This window comes from Musa acuminata, chromosome BXJ1-8, assembly GCF_036884655.1.
Source record: "Musa acuminata AAA Group cultivar baxijiao chromosome BXJ1-8, Cavendish_Baxijiao_AAA, whole genome shotgun sequence".
Classification (NCBI taxonomy): Eukaryota; Viridiplantae; Streptophyta; class Magnoliopsida; order Zingiberales; family Musaceae; genus Musa; species Musa acuminata.
Genome location: NC_088334.1, coordinates 26,708,791 through 26,727,358, shown reverse-complemented (window position 1 = coordinate 26,727,358; position 18,568 = coordinate 26,708,791).

The window sequence follows — 18,568 nt, the reverse complement described above, 5'->3', positions numbered from 1 at the left end:
TAGCAGCATTCTTGGCATCTCGCTGCCCTTCCATAGCCATCCATCAACCCTCCACAACCGCCTAAAGCAATTCCCACAATTGCTTAAAAGATCGTCGCCAAATTCCACCGTCATCTCCACCACCGCAGATCGTCCTTTGATCTCCCCGTGAATTGCAACAGGTTCTGGTTTCCTACCTTACTGCTGTTGTAATTTAGTTATCCCTATTCGAAAATCCAAAAAAAAAAAAAATTTCGTTCCTATATTGCTGCAAATTTTCATCGTAAGTTGCTGAAATTTTTCGACGAGAATTCTGCTATCGCAACTTACACCAATTTTCTTGCTGTTATTGCCGAAATTTTTTTGATTAAATTGGACATCTTTGCTATCATATAAACTGAGATATTGCTATCAATTCCCTCCTTAAATGTCTCAAATTTTTTGTGGAGATTTCATCGAGAAACCGTTGTTTCTTCGACGATAATTCTGCTCTTACAAGACAACACAATTCTGCAGCAAACATTCACTAATTTCTATCAAACCTATACATGCCTTTAACCCGTCAACAAAAGAGAGATCTTAACATCACAGATTTGGAGTCATATACTATGGCATCTGAGGAGGCAATCAATGCTAAATTTGAAGCCTTTGAGGCACGAATGGAGGATAAGATTCGGACTCTCCTTACCGAATTCAGTTTGGGCCGACCACTAAGCCCGAAGAAATCACATCAAGGAGAGAGCTCTAACCAATCATATCAAGCCTAAAGAGATGACTTCCAAGAGAGGAGAGGCCCTATGACCGACCCCAACTATTCGCGCATGAGAGTGGACTTCCCTAGATGGGAAGAAGGAGACCCAATTGGTTGGATCTTGCGTGCGGAGCGATATTTTCGATACCATAAAACTGCGGATGCATCCATGGTGGAAATTATAGCTATACATCTTGAAGGGGATGCCATACAATGGTTTGACTAGTTTGAACACACTTATGGAGTCCTTTCATGGCGATAATTCAAAGAAGGACTACTGATCCGCTTCGGACCAACTTATTACGAGAACATTGACGGACAACTAGCAAAGATCAGACAAACCTCTACCATTCAGGAGTACCAAACCAGGTTTGAAAGGTTATCTAATCAAACTCGTGATTGGTCTGAAAAATAACTATTGGGAACCTTTATTGAGGGCTTAAAGTCGGAGATCCGGGGAGAAGTTAAAGCGCGACAACCATACACGCTTATGGCAGCCATCTCTTTCGCACGACTTTAAGAAGAGTGATTAAACCATGAAACCCGGAGGACTAGGATCACTCCACGACCTACAATACTAAAGCCCTTAGCCCCCCCTACTATCAACCGAGTCCCTGCACCGAAAAGGTTAACAAGAGAAGAACTTCGGGAGCGATCTACGAAGGGGTTATGTTGGAATTGCGATGAGCCGTGGAGCCGCGAGCATCGCTGTAAAAAAGGTAGACTTCTTATGATTGAACTAGTAGAAGAAGAGGTCATTGAACATCTAGAAGAGAGCCTTGAACATAAAGAAGAAGATATGGAAGAAGAGCCATAGTCGACCGACATTACGGTACACGCACTAGCCGGCTACTCAAATCCGCAAACGATGAAAGTTGGAGGCCTTCTCAAACAATAGCCGATCACTGTTCTCATCGACACGGGTAGCACTAATAACTTCCTGAATAATAAGGTTGCTGCTCGGATGACATTGCATATTGAAGGTTGCAGCAAGTTCGATGTAAAGGTTGCCGACGGCAGAATCCTAAAGTGCGACCAAAGATGCCCGCAGGTGAAACTATTACTGCAAGACCAAAAAATTATCACCGATTTCTTCCTCCTACCAATCAATGACTATGAGGCAGTGCTTGGCATAGAATGGCTGACTACACTAGGTGATGTCTCTTGGAACTTGTCTAAATTAATTATGAAATTCTACTGTAAGGGCAAACAGATCATCCTACACGAGAAGCGCGGAAGCAACGTTACCACTGTTTCGACCTAACGAATGGAGAAAGTTTTGCACAAGGTAAATGGTGGCTTTTTGATGCATCTCTAGCCATAACCAGAAGAGAAGAAAATAAAAATTTAAGATCAAAATCTTGCCCAATTGCTTACTGAATTTGCCGACATATTTGCTGAACCGCGCGGTCTTCTGCCTTCTCGGCAATATGACCATCGAATTCCAATCCTTCCAGGCAAGCCACCAGCGAACACTTGACCGTACCGATATCCTCACCTCCAGAAAGATGAAATTGAAAAGATCGTAAAGGAGATGCTTGAAACAGGGGTGATTCGGCCAAGTTGCAGCCCCTATTCCTCACCGGTGATACTTGTACGCAAAAAGGACGGAACTTGACGGATGTGCATCGACTACCGAGCTTTAAATGGCATCACCGTCAAGGACAAGTACCCAATACCAGTGGTGGATGAACTTCTTGATGAATTGAAAGGAGCTCGAGTCTTCACGAAGTTGGACCTCCGATCCGGTTACCACTAAATTCGGGTATATGACGATGACATTCCAAAAACTACATTTCGCACACATGATGGCCATTACGAATTCTTGGTAATGCCTTTTGGACTCACTAATGCTCCTTCAACCTTTCAAAGTCTCATGAATGATATACTTTAGAGCTTTCTTTGTAAATTTGTGCTGGTATTTTTCGATGATATTCTCATTTACAGCCCTTCTCTTGAGACTCACTTTCAGCATTTATGGATTATTTTGACGATCCTTCGGGAGAATACTCTTTTTGTTAAGCAACCAAAGTGCAGCTTTCTCTAGCAAAAAGTAGAGTACCTTGGGCATATAATATCAGAAGAAGGAGTGGCGGTAGACCCAACAAAAATTGAGACAATGCAAGGCTGGCCGAAACCTACAAACGTGAAATTACTACGGGGGTTCCTTGGACTAACGGGCTACTACCAAAAATTTGTTAAGGACTATGGGAAGATTAGTGCACCACTCACTTCTTTATTGAAAAAAGATGCTTTCCAATGGTCGGACAAAGCCTATACTGCCTTCGACAAACTTAAAGCAGCCATGACAACGACGCCGGTGCTTGCGCTACCAGATTTCAATAGATCCTTCATCATTGAGGCTGATGCATCTGGAGTCGGAATTGGAGCCATTCTCATGCAAAATGGTCAACCACTCGCATACACTAGCAAGGCATTATCTCCCTCCCATCAAAACATGTCAGTATATGATAAGGAGATGCTTGCCATTGTACACGCAGTAACGAGGTGGAGACCCTACTTGATCGATCGACGATTTCAAATTAAAACTGACCATAAAAGCCTCAAGTACTTTTTGGAGCAAAAGATATCATCCCTTGAGCAGCAAAAATGGGTAACCAAACTTCTTGGATTTGATTATGAAATTATTTACAAAAAGGGGAAAGAAAACGTTGTTTCAGATGCACTCTCACGGCTACCTGAACAAGCTAAGGTTTCAGCCATCTCCCTTCCTACCACCAGTCTCCTCGAGGACATTAGGGAAGAATGGAAGAAGGATCCAGAGATCAGCAACATCATAAAAAAATTGGAGGAGGATCCAAGTGCAATAGCCCACTACACTTAGGATTCGAGGGATCTACGCTACAAAGGTCGCATTGTGCTTATACCTGACTCCTCTTACATCACAATCATCTTGCATGAGATGCACTCCATACCTTCAGTAGGACACTCTGGATTCCTAAGAACCTACAAAAGTGTGAAGCAAAATTTTTATTGGAGAGGGATGAAAAAAATTATTGCTGAATATGTGGCACAATGTGATGTATGTCAACAACACAAGGGTGAAACTGTAGCAAATCCAGGGAAGCTATAACCACTACCCATACCAGACTCAGTGTGGACTAACATCTCCATGGACTTCATTGAAGGGCTGCCATCTTCTAAAGGTAAAAGCACGATTCTCGTGGTGGTTGATCAACTTACGAAATATACTCATTTTTGTGCTGTGAGAAATCCCTACACTGCTGCTAGTATTGCTCAGATTTTCATAGAAAATATTGTTAAACTACATGGGATGCCAAGGTCCATCGTAAGTGATCGTGACAGGATCTTCACTAGTAAATTTTGGATCGAGTTATTTCAGTTACAAGGCACCAAACTCAAGATGAGCACAGCGTATCATCCACAAACTGACGGCCAAACAGAGGTGGTAAATAGGTGCTTAGAGACGTACCTTCGGTGTTTCGCTAGCGACCGACCAAAAGAGTGGGCGAAATGGCTTCCCTGGGCCGAATGGTTGTATAATACTACATATCATTCATCTACAAAATGTGCCCCTTATGAAGCATTGTATGGTCGACCAGCCCCTGTGATTCCAAAGTATGTAATTGGCTCGGCCAAGGTAGATCAGGTTGACCAAGAATTAATTGATAGGGACAAACTCTTACAACTGTTAAAAGATAATCTCTCTACCGCTCAAGCTAGAATGAAGCAGCAAGCCGACACACGACAAAGCGAAAGAGAATTTTTAGTTGGAGATTAGGTTTATCTTCACCTACAACCATACAAGCAACTCTCTATCAACACTCGAGCCTCCATGAAGCTATCCCCACGTTTTTATGGGCCCTATCAGATCACAGAGCGTATTGGAGCTGTGGCGTACAGACTTAAATTACTTGAGGATGTCAAATTCACCCTGTCTTCCATGTATCATGCCTAAAGCCCAAGTTGGGAGAACATGAGTCACCCCAGATCTAACTGCCTAACACAATTGAGGATGGAGTTATTCAAGCCCAACCACAAGCAATCCTCGATCGCAGGATCGTGATGCGTCGCCGACATCCCTCTACTGAAGTACTAGTGCATTGGAATAATCTACCACTTGAAGACTGTTGGGAAATCATGGGGGGCGACATCATATGCGCAGCGGAAGAACAAGAAAACAAAATCCCCGATTCCCAAAAAGATGTTCGTCGTCGTGCGAAGATTGGTGCGCAAAATCCGCAAAACACAAAACTGCGTATAGAGATTGTGTTACCTAGGGAGATCGTATATCCCTGTTTCCTTGCAGATCCTCAGGAGAGGGTGAAGGAGGTCAAGCGTCCTCCTCTCTAGCGGTGATCCACACAGCAGGGTTGCGACGACGCTCCTCAAAACTCCAGGCCTACTCTGAGGTGGAGAGGGAGAGGAGAATAGGAAGGGCAAGCAAAGACTCTAGCCTATGAGGCTGTGAATCCCTCCTATTTATAGAGATCCCGTGTCAAAACCCTAATGGGTCCTTTCCCTAGTGGGTATTGGATCTGCATCCAATAAGACAAGGGCTCCGTCGGATATCTCATATCTGAACCTCTACTCATCGCAATGCCTACCATATGTGTGTGACCCTCTAGGCCCAATATCGAGCTGGCCGTGAGTCATACCTGTCAGAACTCCTTCTAACTTAGTGAATTATTATCTCTGTAATAATTCACTCGACTCATCGACTACGGACGTACTAGGCCACTACGCCGTAGTCCCCAGACGATACAGGGGAATCCAATCCATTGGACCTGTCTGTCCTCAGTTACCATGTACCTATAATCCCTCATCCATCTAATATCCCAGAGACCGTATATCGAGCATGGTACTGTCAGACCCATACGGTTTCTACTTGAGTCTCGCTCTAATCGGATTCTCCCGGAGAACTCTTTCTCTCTCAACCCGAATGACCCTGGCCAGGGATTTGTCTGAGCAAGAACACATGGGATATTCCTCTCATGATACCGAGAGTGGATGATCCTCTATCGACACTCAATAGCCCTCGTAAGGTTGACTACCACTCCCAATGACCAGCTGTACTAGATCTGGGAACAGCCAAACCTATAAGTCTGGTATCAAAGAGTGGAGCACTCATACAGGACATCCTTGGTGTCTCAAGTCTAAGAACCAGATACACCACTAGGACTACGGAATCGTTGTCTGACAATAAGGCATCATCAACCATCCAGCATTCCGTAAGCGGATCAATCAGTGAACTCATTCTCCAATGAGCACCTGTACTGTATCCCTAGTGTCCCTACACGAGCAGCTATGAGACCAGCTGCATCCATCATATGGACGAGTATACAGCACACCAGTCTATCCGGTTATCACGATGTCCCTCTCGAGTAACCTATGACCGGGATTATTTAGGATATGTGTTTAAAGGTGAATCGATCTCATTATCGTGATCTCATCACGATCCGATTCCCATTGCATAAATCCAAGGACATCACAATACATATGCATTTATGCAATAGTTATAAAGTGATATACGCCAAAAATATAATAAGCAAAAAGATTCTGTATCAAGTCACACGTGCCATCACTCACGTGATTGGCTTGCTGGGCACTTATGACTAGCAATCTCCCACTTGACCTAAAGCCAATCACCTATGTGTCTGATCCCCATCAGACCCCTGTGACGCTCAAAGACAATCTGAGACAATGGCTTTGTTAGTGGATCTGCAATGTTATCTTCGGATGGAACTCTTTCCACTGCTACATCTCCTCGGGTCACGATCTCTCTGATAAGGTGGAACCTCCTCAAAACATGCTTAGATTTCTGATGAGACCTAGGTTCCTTCGCTTGAGCAATTGCCCCGTTGTTGTCGCAATATAGGGAAATCGGCTCCTCACTATCCGGCACGACTCCCAAATCTATGATGAACTTCTTCAACCAGACTCCCTCCTTTGCTGCATCTGATGCAGCAATGTACTCCGCCTCTGTGGTCGAGTCAGCAGTGGTATCTTGCTTGGAACTCTTCCAGCACACTGCTCCTCCATTCAAGGTGTACACATACCCTGAATTCGACTTGCTATCATCGACATCAGACTGAAAACTTGAGTCAGTGTAGCCTTCAACCTTAAGGCTATTACCTCCATATACTAGCAAAAGATCCTTTGTCCTTCTCAAGTACTTAAGGATACACTTTACTGCTTTCCAGTGCTCTAAGCCTGGATCCGCCTGATACCTGCTCGTGACACTCAGAGCATGCGCTATATCAGGCCTAGTACATAGCATGGCATACATGATAGACCCTATTGCTGAGGGATAAGGTATCATATCCATGTTCGCCCTTTCTTAGAATTTTCAATGCCAAACATTTTGACAATGGTTTCTATGTACCTGGACTGGGACAAGCCAAGCATCCTCTTGGATCTATCTCCATAGATTCTAATCCCCAAGATATATGATGCTTCCCCTAAGTCCTTTATGGAGAAGTGTCTAGATAACCAAGTCTTTATTATGGATAGCATTCCTACATCATTCCCAATGATGAGGATGTCATCCACATATAACACCAAAAAGGTGATAGCGCTCCCACTTACCTTCCTGTATACACAAGGCTCATCTTCGTTCTTAACGAAGTCATAAGATCTGATTGCCTCATCAAATCTTATGTTCCAACTTCGGGAAGCTTGCTTTAGTCCATAAATGGATCTAAGCAACCTACACACCTTATCTGGGCAGTTCTTGGACACGAATCCCTCAGGTTGCATCATATACACCTCCTCCTCCAGGTTCCCGTTGAGGAATGCGGTTTTCACATCCATCTGCCAGATCTCATAATCATAGTGTGCTGCAATAGCCAATAGAATTCTGATGGATTTTAGCATTGCTACGGGTGAGAAAGTTTCGTCGTAGTCAACACCTTGCCTTTGACGATACCCCTTAGCCACTAGCCTTGCTTTATAGGTCTCTACCTTTCCATCTACTCCGATCTTTTTCTTAAAGATCCACTTGCAACCGATGGGTACAATACCTTCGGGCGCATCAACTAGGTTCCAAACCTTATTGGAGTACATAGAATCCATCTCAGAATTCATGGCTTCTTGCCACTTCCCGGAGTCTATACTCATAATAGCCTCCTCGTAGGTCTGAGAATCAATATCCTCAGCATCCTCTCCTCTAATATGTCCCACATATCTCTCAGGAGGATGAGATACTCTATCAGACCTGCGTAAAGTTGAAACTTGTGTATTAGATACCTGAACAGACTCGGGCTGTAGAGTGGTGCTTGAGCTTGGTTCTCCAACCTTGCTCAATTCTATCATTCTCCCACTGTCTCCGTCAAGAATGTGTTCCTTCTCAAGGAACACTGCTCTCTTAGCTACAAAGACCTTTTGGTCCTCGAGATGATAGAAGTAATACCCACAAGTTTCCTTGGGGTATCCCACAAATTTACATCGCCCTGTCCTTGATTCTAACTTATCGGGGTTGTGTCTTTTAACATGGGCAGAGCAGCCCCAAATCTTAACTACTTTAAGATCAGGCTTCTTCCCTTTCCATATCTCATATGGTGTAGACACCACCGACTTAGTTGGAACTCTGTTCAGAAGGTAAGCTGCGGTTTCTAGGGCATATCCCCAGAATGAGATGGGTAGGTCAGCGAAACTCATCATGGACCGTACCATATCTAATAATGTACGATTTCTCCTTTCAGAGACACCATTGAGCTGAGGTGTATAAGGAGGTGTCCATTGGGATAATATCCCATGGTCCTTGAGGAAGTGAGTAAACTCTGTACTTAAGTACTCACCTCCTCGATCTGATCGAAGAGTTTTGATACTCTTTCCAGTCTGGTTCTCCACCTCATTCTTATACTCTCTGAATTTCTCAAAGGCCTCGGACTTGTACTTCATTAAGTACACATATCCATACCTTGAGAAATCATCAGTAAATGTAATGAAGTAGGAGTAACCTCCAATGGCATGAGTTGACATGGGTCCACATACATCACTATGTATGAGTTCCAACAACTCAGTGGCTCTCTCTCCAGTTCCACTAAATGGAGAGTTGGTCAGTTTTCCACGAATGCAAGGCTCACAAGTTGCATATGACACATAGTCGAATGGATCTAGATATCCATCATTTAGCAACTTTTGAATCCTTCTTTCATGGATGTGACCTAGCCTACAATGCCACAGGTATGCACTGTTCAACTCATCTCGTTTCCTTTTGGACATATTTATATTCATGATATGTGGAGTGGTGTCTAACATAAATAAACCATTATGCAATGTTCCTTTCGTGATGATCTTATCATCTAATAATATCGAACAACCATTGTTCTCAAAAACAAATTTATATCCACTAACTGTTAAACATGAAATGGAGATAATGTTTTTGATAATAGAAGGAACAAAATAACATGCATCTAATGCAATAAAAGCTCCACTAGGCAGATGTAGGGCGACCTCGCCAACAGCTAAAACAGCAACTTTTGCTCCATTACCCATCTTGAGGTCCATCTCGCCTCTCTCTAGTCTCCTAGGCCTTGCCAGAACCTGCAACGAATTACATATATGATAAGCACTACCGGTATCTAATACCCATGTGTTATCATAAGAGTCTGACAAATGGAGACCGATCATGAATGTACCTGAAGCTTCATCAAGCTTTTGTTTCGCCCTTTCTGCAAGGTACTCTTTGCAGTTTCTCTTCCAGTGCCCATCTTTACCACAGTGGAAGCACTGGCCTTTGTCCTTTGTTGGGTCTTTCTTAGCAACCTTTGCTTTACCTTGTTTGCCCTTGCCCTTTCCCTTCTTAAGGGACCTTTCTGCTTTCCTTTTCTTTCTGGTCTCACCAGTGTAGAGAACTGGCTTCTCTTTCTTAATAGTACTCTCTGCCTCCCTCAACATATTGAGGAGCTCTGGGAGAGTCACCTCAAGCTTGTTCATATTAAAGTTCATTATGAACTGTGAAAAGGAATTTGGTAGGGACTGAAGCACAATGTCCACACACAAGTTATCCTCTAGGACCATTCCTAGACCTGTGAGTTTCTCTATCCACTCAATCATCTTTAGGACATGGTTCTGAACCGGTGTCCCCTCAGTCATCCTAGCACGGAAAAGGCTCTTGGATATCTCATATCGTTGAGTCCTTCCCTGTTCCTCAAACAATTTACGGACATGTAGGAGAATGGATCTGGCATCCATCTTTTCATGTTGTCTCTGTAACTCTGGAGTCATAGAGCCCAACATATAGCACTGAGCAAGAGTGGAGTCATCAATGTACTTCACGTAGCGAGCGATCTCATCCTCGCTTGCCCCTTCTTCGGGCGTAGGCATCACTGTATCAAGGACGTACACGATTTTCTCCGCTGTGAGAACAATTCTCAAGTTACGGAGCCAGTCCGTATAATTTGGACCAGTGAGGCGGTTGACATCAAGTATGCCACGTAAGGGATTTGAAAGCGACATTTTCTGAAAATAAAGATGTAGCAAAAATGAATAACATGCAGATTTTGCAAGAAATAAACTATCAAGATATGGACTTCTATCTTAATATGCTCCCACTATTTTACTAACGAGTCACGCGACACCCTCAGCACGTGAAACGGAAGTCTCTGGCAGACTTCTAGTGGGGATCAGGATCCAATCAGCGTCTTAGTGTAACCTCGAGGGACTCGACCAATCACACTAAGCCTAAAAGGTAGACAACTCTTGCCGATCACAACTCCTTGTGATTCCCGTCCTGTTCGGCCTCCGAATCACCATGGCCTCGAGGGACTCGACCAACCATGATGCTCGGTTAAGTCAACACCTTCGTTACAAGATGAGTCTGATTTGATGATATACCCTCGAGGGACTCGACCAAGCATATCATGCCCTCAGGTCACCGGTGACATCTCTATGTCGTAAGCAAGATAGCGAATCGCGATATAGGTGAGTCTCGAGGGACTCGACCAACTCAACCTACACCGGGATTCGGTTCCTACTCATAACGATGGAAGGCCACGTGGGTCAATCTAATTGCCTCACGTTTACCGACTTAATATTATCGAGAGATGTTTCTATGATTTGGTCTCCTATTATGACATGTCACACATGTACATATTTAATATATATCTACATCGCATGCAAATATATATATACATATCTAGTATGTGTATAAGCAATCACACCAGATGATCATGGACCATAACCTAATATGATTAGGCCCGAGCCAGTAGGCCTAATCACTCACATCAAGATCTATGTGTGCAACGGTGCATCTCCATGCCTTGTGATCGTCCATCTCGTCCTCGTTGGTTCCGTCGACATCTTGATGCATCTTCATGCATCACGATCGTCCGTCTCGTGGGTCCCGCTATGGCTTCCACGCTCCCGCTGCGCCTCCTCATGTGATTACAACTTAATCATAGGCACGCAGGCCCGACAATAAACGAGAAATATAATGGAGGTTCGCAGACCTCAATAATAATAATCACAAGTACACACATCACACGGTCCATGATCATCCGTCCACTCATCATACATCACATGTATAAATAATCGTCATTATGTAGGATTACTAGATAATAAAAATAATAATCAACTAAACCTTTTAATTAATTAATATTTTCTGAAATCAGGGATATATAGGGAATTTCTCAATTCCTAAGGGTATTTTCGTAATTTGGACAAAAGACAGAAACTGGAATTTCTCAAATTCCGAGGGGCAAAACTGTCTTTTGCGCAGAAAACCCTAATACCCTTTCCCCTTTTCGCTGCTGCGCCGCCGCCGCCGCCACCCTACTGGCGGCGGCCTGTGCGGCGAGGGCGAGGGCACTGCCCTCGCCTGCAGGCAGCACGCTCGCTAGCGGCGCTGCCGCTGCAGGTGGGCTCCCCCTTTGGGCGTCGCTGCCTCCGCAGGCGGTGCTGTCCCGCCGGGCGGCCGCCCCTGTGGGGGGGGGTTTCGCCCGCGGGAGTAGCGGCGGCAAGCGTCGCGCGTCGCTGCCCTGCGGCGGCAGGTGCCGTTGCCCTGCGGCGCCTCTGCCCGTGGGTTGCCAGCCCCGCCAGCAGCAAGCCTGCTGCAAGCAGACCGCCGGCCGGCTACTGCAGGCACAGCGCTTGCTCATGCGCCGGCGCTGTGCTGCTTGGCTGCGGCTGCGGCTGGCTGCAGGCATGCAGATCGAGGGCAGCAACTGTTGCTGCCCTTCCTTGCTTTTGCGTCAACGATTTTGACGTCAATATTCTTCCTAAACACAACACACGCAGTTCAAAAACCAATCATTCGCACGAACAACCTGGCTCTGATACCACTGTTGGGAAATCATGGGGGGCGACATCATATGCGCAGCGGAAGAACAAGAAAACAAAATCCCCGATTCCCAAAAAGATGTTCGTCGTCGTGCGAAGATTGGTGCGCAAAATCCGCAAAACACAAAACTGCGTATAAAGATTGTGTTACCTAGGGAGATCGTATATCCCTGTTTCCTTGCAGATCCTCAGGAGAGGGTGAAGGAGGTCAAGCGTCCTCCTCTCTAGCGGTGATCCACACAGCAGGGTTGCGACGACGCTCCTCAAAACTCCAGGCCTACTCTGAGGTGGAGAGGGAGAGGAGAATAGGAAGGGCAAGCAAAGACTCTAGCCTATGAGGCTGTGAATCCCTCCTATTTATAGAGATCCCGTGTCAAAACCCTAATGGGTCCTTTCCCTAGTGGGTATTGGATCTGCATCCAATAAGACAAGGGCTCCGTCGGATATCTCATATCCGAACCTCTACTCATCGCAATGCCTACCATATGTGTGTGACCCTCTAGGCCCAATATCGAGCTGGCCGTGAGTCATACCTGTCAGAACTCCTTCTAACTTAGTGAATTATTATCTCTGTAATAATTCACTCGACTCATCGACTACGGACGTACTAGGCCACTACGCCGTAGTCCCCAGACGATACAGGGGAATCCAATCCATTGGACCTGTCTGTCCTCAGTTACCATGTACCTATAATCCCTCATCCATCTAATATCCCAGAGACCGTATATCGAGCATGGTGCTGTCAGACCCATACGGTTTCTACTTGAGTCTCGCTCTAATCGGATTCTCCCGGAGAACTCTTTCTCTCTCAACCCGAATGACCCTGGCCAGGGATTTGTCTGAGCAAGAACACATGGGATATTCCTCTCATGATACCGAGAGTGGATGATCCTCTATCGACACTCAATAGCCCTCGTAAGGTCGACTACCACTCCCAATGACCAGCTGTACTAGATCTGGGAACAGCCAAACCTATAAGTCTGGTATCAAAGAGTGGAGCACTCATACAGGACATCCTTGGTGTCTCAAGTCTAAGAACCAGATACACCACTAGGACTACGGAATCGTTGTCTGACAATAAGGCATCATCAACCATCCAGCATTCCGTAAGCGGATCAATCAGTGAACTCATTCTCCAATGAGCACCTGTACTGTATCCCTAGTGTCCCTACATGAGCAGCTATGAGACCAGCTGCATCCATCATATGGACGAGTATACAGCACACCAGTCTATCCGGTTATCACGATGTCCCTCTCGAGTAACCTATGACCGGGATTATTTAGGATATGTGTTTAAAGGTGAATCGATCTCATTATCGTGATCTCATCACGATCCGATTCCCATTGCACAAATCCAAGGACATCACAATACATATGCATTTATGCAATAGTTATAAAGTGATATACGCCAAAAATATAATAAGCAAAAAGATTCTGTATCAAGTCACACGTGCCATCACTCACGTGATTGGCTTGCTGGGCACTTATGACTAGCAAAGACGCCACATGGGAACCATATGAGGAGCTGAAGACCTGGTTCCCTGAGTTCATGGAATCTCAGCCTTGAGGACAAGGCTGATTTGAAGAGGGCGGGTCTGTTAGGACTCTAGCTAGGAGAGTCCTAATTGAGAGGGACATTTGTTAGGATCGGAGCGGCACTAAGAGGGGGGGGTGAATTAGTGCAGCGGCTTAAAATGTTGGTTTCGATAAATCTTTTGTACGATAAAAATCGGAATCGGAAGTGTTTAACTTGAAAGCATATTCGCAAAGTTGTGCAGTAAATGTAATGAGGAAATAAAGCAAATAAGAGGGTTTGTAGTAATGTAAATAGCAGTAATGAAATGCAAACCAGAGATTACGTCGTTTTTAAAGTGGTTCGGTCAAGTGACCTACATCCACTTGCGAGGCCCCTCTTCGATGAGGCTCCCACCTTCCACTAGCAAATCTCTTGAAAGGGAAGGGTAAATACCCCTCTTACAACTCTTTACAAGCGGTTCACTCTCTTACAAATTTTCAGCAAGAAAGAAGGAGGTGAACACTAGCAAAATGAAAACAAGATTAGCTAGGACTTTTCTAAGACCTTTCTCTCAAACACTTGCTGCTCAAAAAGTTGTTTTCTCAGCTGAGACTTGAGGGGTATTTATAGGCCTCAAGAGGATTCAAATTTGGGCTCCAAAAATTTGAATTCTCGTATGTTCCCGATGCTGGCGGTGCCACCGCCCAGCGCTCGGGTGCTGGACGGTGCAACCGCCCAGCCCAGGAGGTGTCACCACCCAGCTCTCGGGTGCTGGGCGGTGCCACCGCCTAGGCCAAATCAGCTCACTGGTTGGGCTCCAAACTTGGCCCAAACCAGTCCGAACTCGGGTCCAATTGGCCCCTACTTGGGTTATACGATTAACACCTAATCCTAACCCTAATTAATGTGCTAACTACGAATTTAAAGACATTTTCTAAGCTATTACAAAGTCCGTAAGTCAAGACTTCTTCCGACGAGCTTCCGGCGAACTTCCGACGGTCTTCCGATAAACTCTCGAAAACCATTCTGTGGACTCCCGGCAAGCTCCTAGACTTCACGATTTGATCTTGGCGAGTTCCAACAAGCTTCTTCGGCAAGCTCCGATCTTTCTCGGTGAGCTCCGTGAACTTCCAACGAACCTTTCGGCGAGCTTCCGAAAAACCCTTCGGCAAGCTTCCTACTCATTCTCGGCTAGTTCTGACAGCATTCCCGACGAACCTTCGGACTTCCATCGAACTCTCGAACTCGCAACAAATCCTTCGCGCTTGACTCCAGCACTTTGTTTCGCTTTATGTCTTCATCGTTATCGTAGTTAATCCTGCACACACAAACCAAAACTCAACTCCGATCTAGACAATTATTACAATGCGAATTGACATTCTGTTGCCCGGCACGTCATTGGTTGGCGCTTCATCCGATTCTTCGGTGCATCGTCCTCTCTTGCGGCTTGTTGCCCAATCGGCGGTTGACCTCCACAACCCCGATATCCTTGGCGTAATTTCGCTCTCCTTGGCCCGATGCCCGACGTTCGAAGCATTCAGCCATCCAATATCCTGAAGTGATCTCTTCCGGCGCAACGTTAATTCCTCCTGCGTCAACTGTCTAAACATGATCGAGTAGACCTGCATCGCTCAAAATACAGTTTAAATTATAAACACATATCAAGTGATTTCATCATCAAAATACGAGATTCAAAAACATTCTGTTAGGACTCTAGCTAGGAGAGTCCTAATTGAGAGGGACATTCATGTAGGAGGTTTTTTCTTAGAGAAGAATTAGGAGTTGTAAGGGAATAGGAGTCTTAAGTAGGAGTCCTATTATGAGTTGGTTAGAAGAAAGAGTCTTAAGTAGGAGTCCTATTAGGAGTTAGGGTTTAGAAGCCCTATAAATAGCCTTGTATTCCTTCTCTGTCCTTAGGCAATAGATGAATCTTTTCTGCAGCCTTTGATCAGCAACTTGAAGGGAGGAACCCCTATAGAGTTCCAAGGAGGCCGATCTCCTAAAGAGATCAACCTCAAGTTTAAAATCTGCAAGGGTTCTACCACTATGTTTCTGTCTACACCATCAAAACGTCCTCTCCTAGCTTGTCTCCTAGGATTAATATCTTGACCAATTAGAGTATCTTGGTCATCATCCACGTAATGGCCACCATCATATTCATCATTGACAAAGGTTGGTTGTCTCCCACGTCGTGGTTCACCTTGCAATCTATTAATTGCATCATCATGCCTTTCTAGATGATCTCTTATATCTCTCATCACTTTGAACATACATTCAAATTGTTGCTGCATTACTTGAACGAAAAGATCATTGGATGAAGAACTCGCTTCTTGGAATACCATGCAATTTAACAATCTTCTTAAAATACAAATCAACTATATAAGATGTATCATTCGATTTATTGCAGGGAACAAAGTGAGACATTTTTGAAAATCTGTCAATAACAACCATAATAGAGTCCTTTTTCCTTTCAATTCTTGGTAGTCCTAAAATGAAATCAAGACTCACATCCTCCCATGAAGCATTTGGCATAGGCAATGAAGTGTACAATCCAGAATTTTGACTTCTTGTTTTTGCCAAATGACACACTCAGCATTGCTTTACATGTCTCTCCACATCTCTAAACATCTTAGGCCAATAGAAGTTTGATTGAACAAGAGCTAGATTATTGTCTCTACTGAAATGTCCCCCCAAAATACCACCGTGAGCTTCAGCTAGAATTACTTATCTCAAAGAACAAGATAGAACACATAAAGAATTAGCTCAAAAAAGAAAACCATCAAAGATAGAAAATTACTAAAATAAACCTAATTTGTAATTCTACCATATTGAGCCAAAATCTACATCATTTTCATAGGGATCTTTGAAGGTTTCAAATCCAACCACTTTGACTTTCATTGCTGATAATAAAAAATATTTTCTGCTTAATGCGTCAACAACTACATTTGGAACACCATATTTATGCTTGATTGTAAAGTTATAAGATTGCAAAAACTCCACCCAAGCTACATGCCTCTTGTTTAGCTTGTGCTGGTGATTAATGAACTTTAATGCCTCATGATCAGAATATAGGACAAATGGCTTGACAATAAGATATTGACTCCAATGAGATAAAGCTCGATAAATGGTATAAAACTCCTTATCATAGGTAGAATATTTCTTTCTTGTATCACTCAACTTTTTACTAAAAAATATAATGAGTTTTTCGTCTTGACTCAAAACAGTACCAATTCCCACATTATATGCATCACATTCAACCTCAAACACATTGTCAAAATTTAGTAGAACTAAGATAGGAGCTTCGGTCAACTTTCTTTTTAAAAGCTTAAAAACATCATTAGCCTCACTAGTCCATTTGAATTTATCACATTTCAAACATTCGATGATTGGAGCAACAATAGAGCTAAAACCCTTAATGAATCTTCTGTAAAATGAAGTTAAGCCATGGAAACTCCTCACATCATACAATGAAGCAGGTGTTGGCCAATTGAGAATAGCTTCTACCTTACTTTGATCCATCATGATTCCATTTTTTGAAAAAATATACCCCAAAAATACAACACTAGAAGTAAAGAAATCACACTTCTTTAGATTAGCATGAAGCTTTTGCTGCCTCAAAATAGGAAAGATCTCTTTCAAATCATATGCTCCTCTTTGCTCTTGTTGTACACCAATATATTATCTAAACTCTAACAAACATTCCAATACATGGCTTAAGTATGTGATTCATAAATTTAATAAAAGTACTAGGAGTATTAGATAGCCAAAATGGCATAACTAACCATTCATATAAGTCTTCTCTAGTTTTAAATATCATTTTCCACTCATCTCCGAGCCTCATTCTTATTTGGAGATAGCCACTCCTCAAATCAATTTTAGAGAAAATATAAGCACCACATAATTGATCAAGTTAATCATCTAACCTTGGAATAAGAAAATGATAGTCCACTGTGATTTTGTTGATGGTGCGACTATCCATACATATTCTTCAAAAATCATCCTTTTTAGGCACTAACAAAGCTGGGACTACACAAGGACTCATGCTCTCCTGAATCAATCTCTTTTCCATCAACTCGTCCAGTTGTCTTTGAAGTTCTCCATGCTCCTTGGGACTCATTCTGTATGTTGCTTTGTTAGGTAGAATAGCCCCCAGAATAAGATTAATATAATGTTGGATGTCTCTCAAAGATGGATGGCCATGTAGAATCTCTTTCGGTATAACATCTTTAAACTCCTCTAAGATTTGTTTTATGATTGCTGGTGTCTCCTTGTGTTGTTCATTTTTCTCTACTACTACTAGAGCCATAACATGACCACCCTTGTATAATCCACCTTTGCATTCACCATAGGACATAAAATCACTAACTTCTTTATTTGGTGCACTGATTTCGGAAGGTTATAATAGAGCTAAGATAATATTCTTTTCATTCACCTTAAAAAAATATGTTTGTAGCCATCATACAATACCCTTCTATTATAATGTCAAGGTCTTCCCAACAGCAAATGATAAGCATCCATAGGAGCAACATCACACCATACTTCATCTTTATAATACTTGCAAATAGAAAACGAAACTGAACATCTTTTAGTTACCTTGAAGTTATTTTCTTTTTGCAACCAACATAATTGGTATAGATGTAGATGAGGAATTTTGTCCAACTTTAGCTTTTGCACCATCTCCAAAGATATCACATTTTCAAAGCTGCCGTTATCGATGATCACCAAGCACACCTTACCAAGAGAAGTGCATTTAGTGTGAAACATATTTTTTCTCGCCCAACTTTCATCCTCGACCACATAAGAAACTTATAAGCTACATTGCAATACAATAGATAAACCATAATCTGCATAAGTAACATCTTCCTTATCTTCATCATATTTTGATTTTTCGTCGGCTTTATCTACTCCATCACTATGATCTTCAACAAAAGTTATAATCCTCGTATTTGGACAATCTGAAGCAATATGCCCAAAACCATGACATTTGAAGCATTTTCGGCCACTTGGGTAGAAGAATTAGGTGTTTTTTCACTAGCAGCAAATTCTTCATCCTTTTC